The following is an 18,058-nucleotide window of genomic DNA, read 5'->3' as shown; positions in this document are numbered from 1 at the left end:
TTTTCACACTGGGGGAGAAGAGCACCCCTGATGGACAGAGCACCCCCTGGACAAAACAACAGAACAGCCAGCCAGCCCCTATGGACAACAACAGCCAGCCCCTATGGACAGGACAACAGCCAGCCAGCCCCTATGGACAACAGCCAGACAGCCTCTATGGATTACAGCCTGACATCCCCTATGGACAGTACAACAGCCAGCCAGCCCCTATATGGATTATGTTATGGACAACAGCCAGCCCCTATGGACAGGACAACCTCACAACAGCCTGCCAGCCCCTATATGGACAACAGCCAACCCCTATGGACATGAAGCAGCCTGCCCCTGAGTGACAACACAACTGTAATCAGCCCCTATGCACAGCAGCACAGCTCCCAGCTCCCTCCCTCTTCACTCTTCACAGCCGGAATGAAAAATTGCAGCGATGGCGGGACCTTTTATACAATCCAAAACCCGCGAGAATCCGATAGCGGGATGATGACATTTTGCCTCTTTTTGAGATCTTGTGACAACCCTCCAACAAAATTTGCAAAGTACGGAAGCCTACAAGGTGCAAAATAGCACAAAAGTCAAAACTTCTGTGTTCTAAAGTATTGTCTATTAAGTAACAGTACACACCTTTATGATTCTAGTAATATAAATACCCAACCTATTGAGACCAAAAGAGACACACATTGAATGTAGAATACACTCTATATTTAATGGACATCGTTTCTAATTTATAATACTAGCATGTTCACAAAAAGCAAGTACCTGTATCTGGTGTATGGGAGTAAAGATTGTAATCACATAAAGAATCGCTGATCTAACCTAGTAGGGCAATGAAATATGTTGTACAACTGTACCATTAAAGATAAAGCAACCACAGATTATGTTAGTATAATTAAAAATCACTCAAACCAGAAGCAACAATGTATATAATAAATGAATTATATCTTTATTAAGACAAAGCAGCCAATGCTTATAAATTCAATAAGAGCAATAAAACACACATGTAAATAATGAAATTGCATGTAAATAATGGTTCCTAAAATGTATGAATATAGAGTCCCGGACTTTTGAACAACATTTGGTGAAACCCTCTGAAGAATTCCTCCATACACAAATATATTTTTTGAACTGATGTTGATTAGTTCATCATCCGGTATAAAAGTTACAAAGTAATAAATGGGTGTCGATATTACCTTCCGTATAGTTGGATCAGACCCAGATCTGGGTATATGACCACAATGTGGATGATGGTTACCGTGGCTGAAGATGGCAGACCTCCCGATCTCAACCCAGCTGACGATGGAGATGCAGAGGGGAGTGGGTGGTCGCTCTAGTGCTCCAGGTCCGGCACAGGAGGGGCAAAACAATGTACTCCGTGCTCTATGAGTGAATGGGTCGTCTGACCAAGATGCACGTGCTCTACCCGGCCAGCGGGGAGACTTGGGAAGAATTGAATGACGCCGCTCTGAGGCTCCGTGTCAGGGGGAAAGGAACAGGGGGTGTTCTGCGTCCCGGATGGGTATGGAGGATATTCCACTGCAAGCTGATAGAATGGCTTGAAGCTTGGCAGGCATGGTGTGTAGACGTGCAGAGAGAGCCAGTGATGAGACTCCAGGAATCAAAAACCGGGTAGATGTAGCAAAATCAAGCACCAACGCGTTTCAACGTCCTTCTGACGCCTTTTTCAAGGTGAATGAGGCATTGCAAGTTTGAACAGTTTAAGTACCTTCAGCAATTAATCAGCATTAGATACATGTGAGTATAGTTAATTAGTGGTTTGAGTGAAAAAGCAGTTTGATCCTATTAAAGGCACATGAATGGCTCATAGAGCAGACACTTTATAAATGCACATACATATATTTACTGATAAGAACGGAAGACATAAGAACAATAATTCTAGAGGAGAACAGGCAGAATCATTTGTGTATATATACATATACATGCAGATATGGGTGCAAGTACCTGTATCTGGTGTATGGGAGTAAAGATTGTAATCACATAAAGAATCGCTGATCTAACCTAGTAGGGCAATGAAATATGTTGTACAACTGTACCATTAAGCTAAATTCAATCACATGTGACGTGATGTTATTCTGATATCTTATATCTTAATTATTATCGGAATGATTGTATGCCTGATTGTTCATTTAAACCTTTGGGGGTCAGTGCCTCTAGTCTATAGATCCAACGCGATTCCAACTGAAGGAGACGTTTGGACCTATCCCCCCCTCTGATTTGAAGAGGTACATGATCGATTATGCGATATTTTAAAGTAGCCAAACTATGTTTGGCCTCCAAAAAGTGTTTTGCTATGGGTTGTTCCGCAGGAATGGGTATGAAATACCGCCGGCCGCATGGCAGCCCGTCAGCGGCAGCCCGACAAGAGCAGAGTTAGAAGCAGCGGAAGCCCGACAGCGCAGGAAATCCCGATCGTGGATAGGTAAGTATGTACTAAGCTAACCTAACCCCCCCTAACCCTAACCCTCCTTAGGGGTGCCTAACCCTAACTTCCCCCCCAAGTGCCTAACCCTAATCCCCCCTCTAAGTGCCTAACCCTAACCACCCCCTTCCCCGCTGCCTAACCCTAAGTTCCCCCTGGGGGTGCCTAACCCTAACCCTCCCTCCCCCTAGCCTAACCCTAACCCTCCCCCCCCCCACGGCTGTCCACTCGCGGTGCCCGGCATCACTATGATCGGGATGCCGGGCGCCGGCCAATTGTAGGTATATTTTTAATTCTAAATCCTCTCTGAATCATTTTACTTCTAAAATAGTCCGACAAAGTAATCCCGTGATACAGGTAATCGATCTCCCTTTTCTTTAATTTATACCATTCTTTATAATGATCCTCATTACTGTCTTCCACTTTATCAGCAAAAGCTTGAGTGAATAATATGTTTGATGCAGCTTGTTCTGTATAGCTGAATGTGTCTCCTTGTTGTAATTGCACGCTGCTGAAGGCTTCTTGTAAATCCTCCATGTTAAATGTTGAGATTACTGGGCATCAACTACCTTTTAGCACCACCATATAGTCTTATACGATGCAATAAAAACTTTAACTCTGGTTTAGTCAACCAGAGCACACACAGCCCACGAATTCTGAATGCAAGTAACAGAAGCTGGGTGCCTTGCTGTAAGGTCTGTGTTACGGCCCCACAGACCCAAACATAAAGCAATTCCAATAGCCGGCACTCCAGTGCTAACATAAGATATATTGCGTCCGGTGCCCTCCTTTTACCTCCCTGTGCAGGAGGATAATCTTAAATACAATCACACATAGGCGGCACTCGCGACGACTCAATGAAATTTCAACGCCAGTAAATAGTTCAACATTTCAATGCTTGATGAATTTTCGTCAGGATACAAAAAATACACAAAGACATCTTACCTAAATACATCAGATCACCAGTGAACAGACGCCTCGGATCCCGCCAAAAGCGAGCCTCCGATGACGTCATCTTGTGACAACCCTCCACCAAAATTTGCACGGAAGCCTACAAGGTACAAAATAGCACAAAAGTCAAAACTTCTGTGTTCTAAAGTATTGTCTATTAAGTAACAATACAGAACTTTAAGATTCTAGTAATATAAATACCCAACCTATTGAGACCAAAAGAGACACACATTGAATGTAGAATACACTCTATACTTAATGGACATTGTTTCTAATTGATAATACTAGCATGTTCACAAAAAGCAAGGGTTTTCAAACAAGTACCTGTATCTGGTGTATGGGAGTAAAGATTGTAATCACATAAAGAATCGCTGATCTAACCTACGGTAGTAGGGCAATGAAATATGTTGTACAACTGTACCATTAAGCTAAATTCAATATCACATGTGACGTGATGTTATTCTGATATCTTATATCTTAATTATTATAGGAATGATTGTATGCCTGATTGTTCATTTAAACCTTTGGTGGTCAGCATCTCTAGTCTATAGATCCAACGCGATTCCAACTGAAGGAGACATTTGGACCTATCCCCCCCTCTGATTTGAAGAGGTACATGATCGATAATGCAATATTTTAAAGTATCCAAACTGTGGACCTTATTCAGAGTCGATCGCGAGTGCTGAGCGCTCGCAACCGACTCTATGTTGGTCCACAGGGCATGTGCACGATGGAGACTGCTCCGTCGTGCGCATGCGCGAGCCCCCGCTAACGACGGATCACCCATCGTTAGCAGGCTCGAAGCAGACGGAGTGAGCTGTCGATGTTGATTGACAGCTCGCTCCGTTTGCTGGGCGGGCAGGGGGCGTGCCCGGCCAAGTTGAGGCGTTCCTTTCGGAACGCTTGCCGTTTTGTGGGCATCCCCACTGACATCATCAGTGATGTCAGTGGGGAGCTTCCTTCTCAAACAGAGCAGGAAGCTCCCTGGGGCTTAAGGTTGACGAGACCCTACCCTAGGATCTCGTCGTAAGCCCCGATTGCCGTGATGGTCTTGACCATCGCAACCATCTCCCTTAGTGGTCGTTAGAGCTGTGGGTATTAACCCACAGCCTAACGACCGACATGGAGGCGGCCATTCAGGATGCAAGAGGCCGCCCTGTTTCTGAGCGACCGCTTCCATCCTACGACCGCCTCTGAATGAGGCCCTATGTTTGGCCTCCAAAAAGTGTTTTGCTATGGGTTGTTCCGCATGTCCCTTTTCTATTGCGGCTCTAATAGAGCTCCTGTGTAGCACCTTGCGCTCTTGGAACATGCAGTCCGTTTTACCAATGTAACACTTACTGCAAGGGCAAATTATCATATATACAACAAATTTTGTGGAACATGTCACATAGTGTTTGATATATAACTTTTTACCTGTCTGGGGATGATGAAAACTATCCCCACTTATCATATATCTACAGGTCATTTGTTTACTAGCAACAACAGGATCACTATTAATTCTACAATATCTGATGAATTGAGAATATGGTAAACTGTTAACCAAACTGGGGGGATGGAGACTTTATTTATGTAGTAGATTATTGCAGTCGGTAGGCTTAGAGTACATTGTGGTAGTTAATTTTGTGCCCACCAATTCTATTGATACATCCAGAAAATTAACCAGATGATCATTAATCTCAAAAGTAAACTTTACCGGATGGTCAGTTTTGTTATGGGTTTCCAAGAGGTTAACCAACAATTGCCTGGGGCCCGACCATAACACAAGAAGATCGTCTATATAACGCTTAAAGAAACAAATATGTTGTGTTATTTCATTATTTGAAAAGAAAATATATTGTTCTCTACCATAAACATAAAACTGTTAGCTAACGAGGGTGCCACAGCCGAACCCATGGAACACCCCGTTAGCTGCAGATAGAATTCCCCATTAAAATAAAAATAGTTGTTTTTCAATGTAAGTTCCAAGAGGGTCATAAACAGATTGATGTCTGGGCCCCCATACACTGGATTATTAGTCAAAAGTAAACGTACTGCTGCCTCTTGACATCAATCGTACACAACAAAACTTTATCGGGTAATGCTGGCAAACCATCTAAAAGTTTCAACAGTGTAGTAGTATCCTCCAAATAAGTATGTTCCTTCTGCACACATTACTGTAAAAAATTATCTAAAAAAATGGCTATAGGTTGATAAATCGAACCCCGGCCAGAAATAATTGGTCTGCCCGGTGATTTGACTAGATCCTTATGAACTTTTGGCACTGTGTACAGAAGAGGAGCTATCGGGAATTCAGTGATAAGTGCCGCTTTGACTTCAGACGAAATTAATCCTTCCTCTGCAGCTCCTAACAGTGTCTAATCCAATTCTTTCTTCAAGCAGACTGTCGGATCTCCTTGTAATTTTTTATAGATATTAACATCAGATAACTGTTTGTCGATCTCAGAAATGTAGTCCTTGGTATCTTGTATAGTAATCGAACCCCCTTGTCAGAGGGGCGTATTACTATATCTGTGTATTGGCTCAAATTCTTTAAAGCTATCCTCTCGCCATGTGATAAATTTGAATGTTTGACGGGATTATCTTTAATTTCCCGTTGTACTGTATCTTTTAACATCCTTGAAAAGGTTTGTATCGAATGATTAGTTGAAGGTGGATTGAATTTAGAAGAAGCATATATGGCTCGTAATTTCTCTGGTATTTGTGATCTATACTGAGGCTTACACAGGTTTTTATGAAATAATTCTTTCAATTTCAATGATCTATTCAATTTAAAAGATTCTATTTGCCACTCAAATGGTTCAAATTGCGTTGTGGGGATAAATGAAAGACCACGGTTCAGGACTTTAAGTTCGTCTGGGGAAAATGACCTTTGAGACAGATTGAAGACTAGACTCTCTTCTGAACCGGAGGTCTTCGTCCTCTGCCTTTGGTTCTGCCCTGATCTGCGTGTATACCTTCTCTTTGGCCTGCGGTCAAGGCCCTTGTGGAAACTCCTAAAGGGAAGTGTCTTGATGCAGCTACCATAGTTGGAAATTCCTGATCGCTGGCTGACAAATTGGATTCAGCCGAGGATTCTGTATAGACATGTCCTTGTCCCTTTCTTGGATTCCTCCATGCTCGATCTTTATTCCTGTTACCAGTTAGCCAGCTGTACACATATTGCCGATCATAATCAGTTTGCACAGCTGCCAATTTGTTCTTTTTAAACTTGATTAGATCTTTGGTGTATTGGTCAATCTGTAAATTTAACTTATCCAACCAATTAGTAGACACGTCTTTTTCCAAAAGTGGCTTAGATAGCATTTCAAAGCTCTTTATAGATTCCCTTGTCTGATTTAATTCTTTTGTAGCCTCTTCAATCACTAATAAAATAAGATCGAAACTACATTTGTTTAAAATGGCTACCCATTTTTTACAAAAATTAACATCCTGGCGGCCAATTGTAGGTATATTTTTAATTCTAAATCCTCTCGGAATCATTTTACTTCTAAAATAGTCCGACAAAATAATCCCGTGATACAGGTAATCGATCTCCCTTTTCTTTAATTTATACCATTCTTTATAATGATCCTCATTACTGTCTTCCACTTTATCAGCAAAAGCTTGAGTGAATAATATGTTTGATGCAGCTTGTTCTGTATAGCTGAATGTGTCTCCTTGTTGTAATTGCACGCTGCTGAAGGCTTCTTGTAAATCCTCCATGTTAAATGTTGAGATTACTGGGCATCAACTACCTTTTAGCACCACCATATAGTCTTATACAATGCAATAAAAACTTTAACTCTGGTTTAGTCAACCAGAGCACACACAGCCCACGAAATCTGAATGCAAGTAACAGAAGCTGGGTACCTTGCTGTAAGGTCTGTGTTACGGCCCCACAGACCCAAACATAAAGCAATTCCAATAGCCGGCACTCCAGTGCTAACATAAGATATATTGCATCCGATGCCCTCCTTTTACCTCCCTGTGCAAGGGGATAATCTTAAATACAATCACACATAGGCGGCACTCGCGATGACTCAATGAAATTTCAACGCCAGTAAATAGTTCAACATTTCAATGCTTGATGAATTTTCGTCAGGATACAAAAAATACACAAAGACATCTTACCTAAATACATCAGATCACCAGTGAACAGACGCCTCGGATCCCGCCAAAAGCGAGCCTCCGATGACGTCATCTTGTGACAACCCTCCACCAAAATTTGCAAAGTACGGAAGCCTACAAGGTACAAAATAGCACAAAAGTCTAAACTTCTGTGTTCTAAAGTATTGTCTATTAAGTAACAATACACAACTTTAAGATTCTAGTAATATAAATACCCAACCTATTGAGACCAAAAGAGACACACATTGAATGTAGAATACACTCTATACTTAATGGACATCGTTTCTAATTGATAATACTAGCATGTTCACAAAAAGCAAAGTTTCCATCCCCCCAGTTTGGTTAACAGTTTACCATATTCTCAATTCATCAGATGTTGTAGAATTAATAGTGATCCTGTTGTTGCTAGTAAACAAATTGACACATTAATTTTGAATTTTGTCCAGAGGGGTTATAAACGTGAAGATTTAGTTCAACAGAAACACAAGGTGCTACAAATCCCTAGAGCAACTTGGCTTTCTTCTCAAGCCAAGGACAATAAACAGGGACGGATTCCGTGGGTTACTAAGTTCTCCACGGGGAGTAAAATGATAAAAAAACAATTTAAACGTTATTGGCCATTAGTTACATCAGACAGGGAATTACCCTCATTAAACAATCAGTCGATTCTACATTGTCACACCAGGGGTAAAAACTTCAAAGATATATTAGTGAAATCTGATATAACAAGCTTTGACAAATCGAAGCAATGCTTGAGACCACTGAAACCAGGCTGTTTTAAATGTGTGGGATGCATGACCTGTAGATATATGATAAGTGGGGATAGTTTTCATCATCCCCAGACAGGTAAAAAGTTATATATCAAACACTATGTGACATGTTCCACAAAATTTGTTGTATATATGATAGTTTGCCCTTGCAGTAAGTGTTACATTGGTAAAACGGACCGCATGTTCAAAGAGCGCATGGCGCTACACAGGAGCTCTATTAGAGCCGCAATAGAAAAGGGACATGCGGAACAACCCGTAACAAAACACTTTTTGGAGGCCAAATGTAGTTTGGCTACTTTAAAATATCGGATTATCGATCATGTACCTCTTCAAATCAGAGGGGGGGATAGGTCCAAATGTCTCCTTCAGTTGGAATCGCGTTGTATCTATAGACTAGAGACGCTGACCCCCAAAGGTTTAAATGAACAAACAGGCATACAATAATTCCTATAATAATTAAGATATAAGATAACATCAAGTCACATGTGATATTGAATTTAGCTTAATGGTACAGTTGTACAACATATTTCAGTGCCCTACTAGGTTAGATCAGCGATTCTTTATGTGATTACAATCTTTTCTCTGGGTCTAGACCAACATCTAGACCTAAAGTATTAGAATATTATAATGAAAGTGATACATTTTCTAAAAAAGGAAGGAAAAACAGTGAACAAACACCCATTAGAACAACACATGGGTTTATACATAAAAATAGATATGAATGTCTGGATAATGAAGAATCTAGATTAATAATGGAAGAAAAGGGAGGAGCTAGACCTAAAGTTAAGATATCAAATATTAATGAACAACAATCTGATTCTTAAGATTTTTTAGGAAGAGGCCATTCAAGACAATATCAACCACACAGAAACGCATTAGGTTATCACAAAAGAATAAGAGATATAGAGGATGTAGAGGTGGAAGATTTAGGATGAGGAAAAAGTTGAAAAAAGTTATAAATGAGAAAAGTATCTTTAACCTATCAACTAAGGTCCTTAGCACACCAGAAAAAGCCTTACTAAGTAAAGGGTTGAAATATGCTCCAGCTAAAAAACCAAATCTATTTACTTTATTTGTTGATATTAACAGATTCATCAGAAATCTAAGTAGAAAGAGATATTTTGCACTCAAACAACTTAGATATAAAACTGATGAATCAGTTCCAATTATCCTTGATGAGGATGATAATGAAGGAATTGAAGCATTGGAGGAACTTGCTTTGGAAGGCTGCTCTGGTAATATTCCTACAGTGCAGATCTATGATGTTGAGGGAACTATTAAAAAACCACGAATGCTAAAAACGAAATCTGAATTTTATCCTCTACAATATAGAGGGCCCTGTGTGGAGGGGTTTTATAGAATAACGATGGGTGATTTTAGAAATTTCTGTGAAAATGCAGATAAAGCCCCACTTAAAGACAATCTCACTTATGATGAAAGAAAAGCACTAAAGGTACTAATGTCAGATAAAGAAATAATAAAAATGGCGGATAAAGGTGGAGGGGTCATGATACAAAATACAAATGATTATCTGAAGGAAGCATATGTACAGTTAAGTAATAATTTGTTCTATAGAACCCTTCCACAGAACCCTACTCAAGAATTTCAGTGTAAATTCAGGGTGCTGCTAGACGATGCCCTGGCCAGTGGTGCAATCTCCAGAGATACTTGGCACTTTTTATTTGTTACACATCCCATTATCCTTACATATTATCATCTTCCAAAAATACACAAATCCCTCACTTCACCTCCTGGGCATCCTATTATTTCGGGGATAGGGTCCCTCACTTCAAATTTATCTTATTTTGTGGATGTTCATTTGCAAAGTCATGTAGTTACCCTAAAATCATATATAAAGGACACCACACAATTTCTAAATATGATTCAGAATATAAAATGGAAGAAAACATATTACTTCCTTACTTGTGATTTAGAGTCTCTGTATTCTGTATTGGGGGACTGCCATGGGGACCAGGTTCGCCCTGAGATACGCCAATCTATATATGGGCTCGCTCGAGGAGGAGTTCATTTGGGGCAGTGACTTTGGGGCGAACCTGGTCCTCTATGGCAGGCATATAGATGATTTATTTTTTATTTGGGATGGGGACAGCACATCTATTCTTGATTTTGTTAAATATTTAAACACTAATAATTATGATTTAAAATTCACCAGCACTTTCAGTTCTACACACATTCAATTTCTGGATATTGCACTACTGGCTATGGAGGATCAAATACATACAGAGACCTTTTTTAAAAAGGTTATTTCCAATAATTTTCTACAATATGGTAGTAGTCACTTAAAAGCTTGGCGTAACAATATTCCAAAAAGTAAATTTTTCCGTATAAAAAGAAATTGCTCCAATGAAGTAAAATATCAAGAGCAGGTGAAAAAAGTATATGAAGCATTCGTGGAACAAGGGTACCCAACGTACATCTTAGATAAAGCACTGGAGGACACATTTAAAAAGAATAGAAAGGAGTTATTGATGGACACAAAATTACAGAAACAGGATAAGGATTGGGAAACATATTGTCCGTTTATTACACAATATAATACTCATGCTTATGCAATAAAAGAGATAATTAGAAAAAATACATCTATACTAAAGGCAGACTTAGCTTTAGGTCCCATTATTGGTGATGATATAAAGATTGTTTATAAGAAGTCTGACAATTTGAAACAGAAATTAGCTCCTAGTATGTACAAGAAAAATTGTGATACTAATGATAGGAGAAATAATAATGTAAATATTAGACATAATGTAGATGACCATCTAAATTGGTTACCTGAAAAACCAAAAGGTTTTTTTAGATGTGGAAGGGAGAAATGCATGACATGTAAAAATGCAGGACATAGGGACAATACTTTTCAATCTAAAGTCTCATCGGAAGTATTTTACATAGAATCCTTTCTTAACTGTAACTCTAATTATGTTATATATATTATTGAATGTGGATGCGGCCTCCAGTACGTGGCATGTACCACACGTACACTTAACACCAGATTTCTAGAACATCGGAGAAATATCATGAAGAATAATTCTACACATAGTATGTCTAAACATGTATCAGTCTGTATTAAAGGTAATATGAGTAAAATGAAAGCTATTGAACAAATAAAAAGTACTGATAGAGGTGGTAATAGGTTCAATATATTGTGTAAAAGGGAGGCGTACTGGATCTTCAGGTTACAAGCCTTGGAACCAGTTGGTCTCAATGAAACAATCGAATTGAATAATATATAATTTTTGGGCAATTGTCAAGTTCTTTCTCCCTCCTCTATATGATCTTATATACTAATAACATGAATGAGTTCTATATGTGGTGTGGCTATCTATTATAATTAGCAATTTATATGCTTATGCCTTTATGTGGGTTTTTCCCGTAATTATAGTAATTATTTCTGTAGAATCACATTATGGTGGTTTATATAAAATCTGTATATCTAGTTTTGAACTAAATAATGGAAGAGGCCTAACGGTCACCTTATTTTGGTCTAACCTCTATTTTTATTGTGATAAGATCCTTAACTGAGCTCTATACTAGATCTTTGCAATTACTTTAGTATATCTGCCATTTATATTATTTATTATTAATATGATATGATTATGATGATATTTTTTGTTATTTCCCCCTTCTTTCTAAGGAACAGGCTGTAATATGGTTGCAAGTAGGGATTTAATAACATATAAACAACTACTCACCATATGATTAATTGTAAGATTTAAACTTCGAAATCTATATGGATATTTAAGGTGAAAGGTTCTCTAATGTTTAATGTTGACGTTATATAGGCACCTCAAAGTATGACAAGATAGAGACTAATGAATTGTACAAGTTGTATTTACTATTTTTTACTATGAATGTGTGAGTTTTGATGATCTATTCTGTTGAAAAGCATCAATGCAATATATTATTAGTTGGAATCGTATTTCCCTAATTAGGATTGGAAGTGAACCAATGATTGTACACCAAGAGGGATATAATACAGCACCAATGGGTAGTGAACTATCTTCTGATGAAACCGCTGTGTCATAGGGTGGAGAAACGCGTCAGTGACTTGTGGAACGCAGGTGGAATGCAAACTGGAAGCTACAAGCCCGATACCGGAAGTAGCGGAGCGTGAGGGAGCCAGCGTGATTCAGCGTGTCTTAGTAACTTACATACAGCCAGCGGTAAGGAGTGCCGTGAATCAGCAATAGAGGTCTCTCTGTCTGAGGCTACAAGTACCTCTGGACCGCTTGTCATACAGCGCTGATACCATTGACACACTGTGTCCAACACTGACTTTCACAAGTGGTCAGCAGTGCCCTATTTCCTCCCCCTGCACTGGGGTAGAGGTCAGCTCTATTCTATCAAACCTTTCCAATATTGGACAGATGGTAATGTATGAAATATACAGCAGCAGGAATACCTTGCAAACTGCATAATATAAGCTGCTTTCTATCATCTGCTATATTGTGACTGCTTGTGACTGTTAATTTACATACTAATTGTCAGTGAATGGATATCTATACTAACAACTACTAATATAAATCCTCTGACCATCATTAACCCCTGACTATACACTCCGCTACTATAATCAAACCGAGTTGATGCCTAATGATCCTAAATAGTGTTTGATATTATTGGATTAATTTTATTATACATCGATGTTTTACATGTCATATGTTATATATTGTTTTAAATAGATAAAGCCGGATCTGTGCCTTAAATTGTGGCAATTTAGCCTTATTAATGATTCCACTTGCGTTGGAAAGATTAGATTGATGCAATGTATAATTGTTTGTTTTTTATGGAATAAATGTATTTTTTAAACCAGTAGCCAGTTACCAGCGCTCCCATTATTTTTATATCTAGTATTGCTACATTTTTTGGTACATTTCCAGATTTACCTGTGTGGGGGCAGCTCCAACGGCAAATTTTATTAATCAGAACCACATAATTGGTGATTAGACATCGATTAGCGCCCACTTTATTGTTTTATTTTTCTAACTTGTTTGAAAACCCTTGCTTTTTGTGAACATGCTAGTATTATCTATTAGAAACGATGTCCATTAAGTATAGAGTGTATTCTACATTCAATGTGTGTCTCTTTTGGTCTCAATAGGATGGGTATTTATATTACTAGAATCTTAAAGTTGTGTATTGTTACTTAATAGACAATACTTTAGGACACAGAAGTTTTGACTTTTGCGCTATTTGTACCTTATAGGCTTCCGTACTTTGCAAATTTTGGTGGAGGGTTGTCACAAGATGACGTCATCGGAGGCTCGCTTTCGGCGGGATCCGAGGCATCTGTTCACTTGTGATCTGATGTATTTAGATAAGATGTCTTTTTGTGTTTTTTGTATCCTGACGAAAATGCAACAAGCATTGAAACGTTGAACTATTTACTGGCGTTGAAATTTCATTGAGTCGTCGCGAGTGCCGCCTATGTGTGATTGTGTGTATATATATATATATATATGATAGGATCACTGGTAAAGTGGTCTGTGGCAGGTACATTTGTCCCAGATTCCTGTCTTATGTGTTCTAAACCCCCAGGAGAAAGTCTGCAGTGTAGCAGGCTTGAGTCTCGGCTTTTTGAAAAGCCGGTTTGGGACCTGGGGGTTGTGGGTGAGAGGAGAGGGAGGGCTCCACCCACGGCCACTCCAGGTTTTGGTTCTCGCTGCCTGGTAACAGGCTTGTTAGGGTTTCCACCTGAGAGTGGTCAATATAAGCCTAGTGTGTTTAGGGCTGAGTGTCTCACCTGGGAGAGCAGGCAGGGAGTTTGCTCAGAGACACTTGAAAACCTAACTGTGAGTGTTGTGCTGTGCCTTTATTGCTGGTGAGGGCATTAGGCCCTGCCAGGTTCTGGTAGTGAGGGAACCACCTGTGAAGTTAGTGCCCCGACAGGGCTAGGATTTATGTTTATGTTTTCTTTATGTTATTTCTGTTTTGCACAATAAAGACTGGCGCCGACCATCTTGTACTCGAATCCAGTCTGGCGTACTGTTTCCCGGCTGCTGTGTGTGTGTAAGGAAGGAGTCCTCTACCCAGGAGAGGGACCCCTAATCTGACTGTGTCACAATATATATATTTAAACCATATTGAAATATTGGATTGTAATTGACAATGTGATAATATTGTTAATGAAGTATACTTACCTATACTTTATTACATTTTGTGTGTATTCTTTCTTCAATACAATCATTCTAATGATTTAAAGGTAGATTTTCTTATTAAAAGGTATATAATTAGTTATTAATTATGATAAATTGTTAAATTATGAAAAATTTTATATTTTCTGTAAGAATATGATATTAATATGAGGAAATCACAAAAGAAGGCTTTCACAAAAGCAGCCCGAACTAAGGGACACTTTATCAAGGACGCAGTTTTAGGTGGAAGACCAAGGGAAACCAAGTGTAAAACATCTCAGACCCTTCGGAAGCATGGCCTTTGTGCATATACCTAAAGAAAAGAAAAAGAAAAAGCTGGATTCAAAGTCAGTAAAGGGCATCATGCTTGCCATAAGAGCAAAGGTAACAGATTCTGTAATCCAAATACCAGAAAGCTTGTTAAGTTCAGAGATATTATCTTTAAAGAAACAACACAAATTGAAGAAAAGTTGGAAAAAGATATGCATAGCAAGTAAGTGTCACAGGACATGCTAGCAACTGAAGATTTGTCTGAAATAGAAACACTATTGAACATCAGCGTGGAAGTTAGCCCAGAGAGAAGTTCTTTTGCAAGATCAAATATCTGCAAACCACCTAAGGTATGATGAGAAATGTGAAAACATTGCATTCAGTGAGCCTCAAGACACCCAGAAGCCAAACTTAAAGTCTGATTGGTTATAGGGGTGTGCACCGGCAACTTTTCGTGTTTTGTGTTTTGGTTTTGGATCTGGATCTTTCTTCGTGTTTTGGATCTGGATTGGTTTTGCCAAAACCACCCTTCGGTGTTTTGGGTTCTGGGTTTTGTGTTTTGGATCTGTATTTTTTTTTAAAAAAGCATAAAAACAGCTAAAATCACAGAATGTGTTGATTTTTCTGCTCCTATGCTATTATTAACCTCAAAACCCTTAATTTCCACTCATTTCCAGTCTATTCTGAACACCTCACACCTCACAATAGTGTTTTTATGTCCAAAAGGTTGCACCGAGGTAGATGGATGACTATGCTAAGCGACACGAGTGGGCGGCAAAAACACATGGCCCATCTAGGAGTGACACTGCAGTGGCAGACAGGATGGCAGTTTGAAAAACTAGGCCCCAAACAGTACATAATGCAAAGAAAAAAAAGAGGTGCAAGATGGAATTGTCCTTGGGCCCTCCCACCCACCCTTATGTTGTATAAACAGGACATGCACACTTTAACAAACCAATCATTTCAGCGCCAGGGTCTGCCACACGACTGTGGCTGAAATGATTGGTTCGTTTGGGCCCCCACAAAACAAGCTGGCAATTAATCTGTCCCTGCATAAACTGGCTCTACGGAGGCAAGATGTCGTCCTCATCCTCCTCATTCACCGATTCCTCACCCTCTTCAGTGTTGTGTACATCCTCATCCTCACAGAGTATTAATTCGTCCCCACTGGAATCCACCACCACAGGTCCCTCTGTACGTTCTGGAGGCTGGTCTCCCTGGAAGAGTTGATAATTCATTTTTATGAACATCATCTTCTCCACATTTTGTGGAAGCAACCTCCTACGCCTTTTGCTGACAAGGTTCCCTGCTGCACTAAACACTCTTTCGGAGTGCACACTGGAAGGGGGGCAACTCAGGTAAAATAGAGCCAGTTTGTACAGGGGCCTCCAAATTGCCTCTTTTTCCTGCCAGTACATGTACGGACTGTCTGACATGCCTACTTGGATGCTGTCACCAATGTAATCCTTTAACAGACAGACGCACGCTTGTCTCTGCTGTTTTGAGGATGCAGGTGCGGCTACAGCCCACACAATTCACAAAGACAAAAAAAAAAGAAGAATTTTTTTATTGCTTGTGGAGCGCACTTTGAGGGTTACACCACTCTTTAACAGACAGACGCACGCTTGTCGCTGCTGCTTTAAGGATGCAGATGTGGCTACAGCCCACACATTTCACAAAGACAGAAAAAAAAAGAAGAATTTTTTTATTGTTTGTGGAGCGCATTTTGAGGGTTACACCACCCTTTAACAGACAGACACACGCTTGTTGCTGCTGCTTTGAGGACAGTATCATATGCAGTGACAGTAGACTTGTCAGAAATTGTTGGCACGTCCTTCAGTCCGGACCAGATGTCCAAACCGGCCCTTGACTTATGACACAGGCTCACGCTTGGCGCTGCTACTGTATTGATGCACGTGCGGCTACATCGCACACAAGTCACAAACACATAAAAAAAATAGTTTTTTATTTGTTGGAGCACTTTGAGGGTTACACCACCCTTTAACAGACAGACGCACGCTTGTCGCTGCTGCTTTGAGGATGCAGGTGCGGCTACAGCCCACACAATTCACAAAGACAGGAAAAAAATAATTTTTTTTTTTTTGTGGAGCGCACTTTGAGGGTTACACCACCCTTTAACAGACAGACGCATGCTTGTCGCTGCTGCTTTGAGGATGCAGGTGCGGCTACAGCCCACACAATTCACAAAGACAGGAAAAAAAGAATTTTTTATTTTTTGTGGAGCGCACTTTGAGGGTTACACCACCCTTTAACAGACAGACGCACGCTTGTCGCTGCTGCTTTGAGGATGCAGGTGCGGCTACAGCCCACACAATTCACAAAGACAGAAAAAAACAGAAGAATTTTTTTATTGTTTGTGGAGCACACTTTGAGGGTTACACCACCCTTTAACAGACAGACGCATGCTTGTCGCTGCTGCTTTGAGGATGCAGGTGGAATCTAGACGGGGTTTGGAACCGGGGACACACTACCTCCATCAATTGTCTATATCTCACTGCACTAATGGTGAATACCGGACGCACGTCTAACACCAACATAGCAGTCAAGACCTCAGTTATACGTTTTGCTTAAGGATGACTGCTGTCGTACTTCATCCTCCTCGCTAGGGACTGTTGGAGGGTCAATTGTTTAGTAAAAGTAGTGGTGTTCCTACTTCCTCTCTGGGATGATGAACAACTCCTAGCAGCAGCAACAGCACTAGGAGGAAGTGGTTCTTGATCTTTCCCTATTTTATTTGTATCGGAGAAAGTTTGGTCCTCCATTTATGTTATATTGATATATACGTGCGGCTAAGGCACACACAAACACAGTAAATATTTTTTTATTTTTGCTGGACAGTAGTGCACTTTGTGGGTTACACCACCCTTTAAGAATTGCGCCAGCCGGCTCTTTACTTATGGGACACAGGTGCACGCTTGGTGCTGCTCCTTTGTTGATGCACGTGCAGCCACAGTGCACACAATTCACAAACACAGAAAATATTTTTTTATTTTGTTTGGAGTGTACTTTGGGGGTTACAGCACCCTTTAACGGTCAAGCCAGATGGCCCTTTACTTATGACACAGGCGCACGCTTGGCACTACTTTGTTGATGCACGTGCGGGTACAGTGCACACAATTCACAAACACAGAAAATATATATTTTTTTGTTTGGAGTGTACTTTGGGTGTTACAGCACCCTTTAACAGACAATCCTGCCTTCCCTTTACTAATGGGACACAGGCGCACGCTTGGCGCTGCTCCTTTGTTGATGCACGTGCAGCCACAGTGCACACAATTCACAAACACAGAAAATATTTTTTTATTTCATTTGGAGTGTACTTTGGGGGTTTACAGCACCCTTTAACGGACAAGCCAGCC

The sequence above is a fragment of the Taudactylus pleione genome, unplaced genomic scaffold (assembly GCF_031769625.1).
Source record: "Taudactylus pleione unplaced genomic scaffold, aTauple2 ptg000381l, whole genome shotgun sequence".
NCBI classification, from domain to species: Eukaryota; Metazoa; Chordata; class Amphibia; order Anura; family Myobatrachidae; genus Taudactylus; species Taudactylus pleione.
This window is presented reverse-complemented; position numbering follows the sequence as displayed.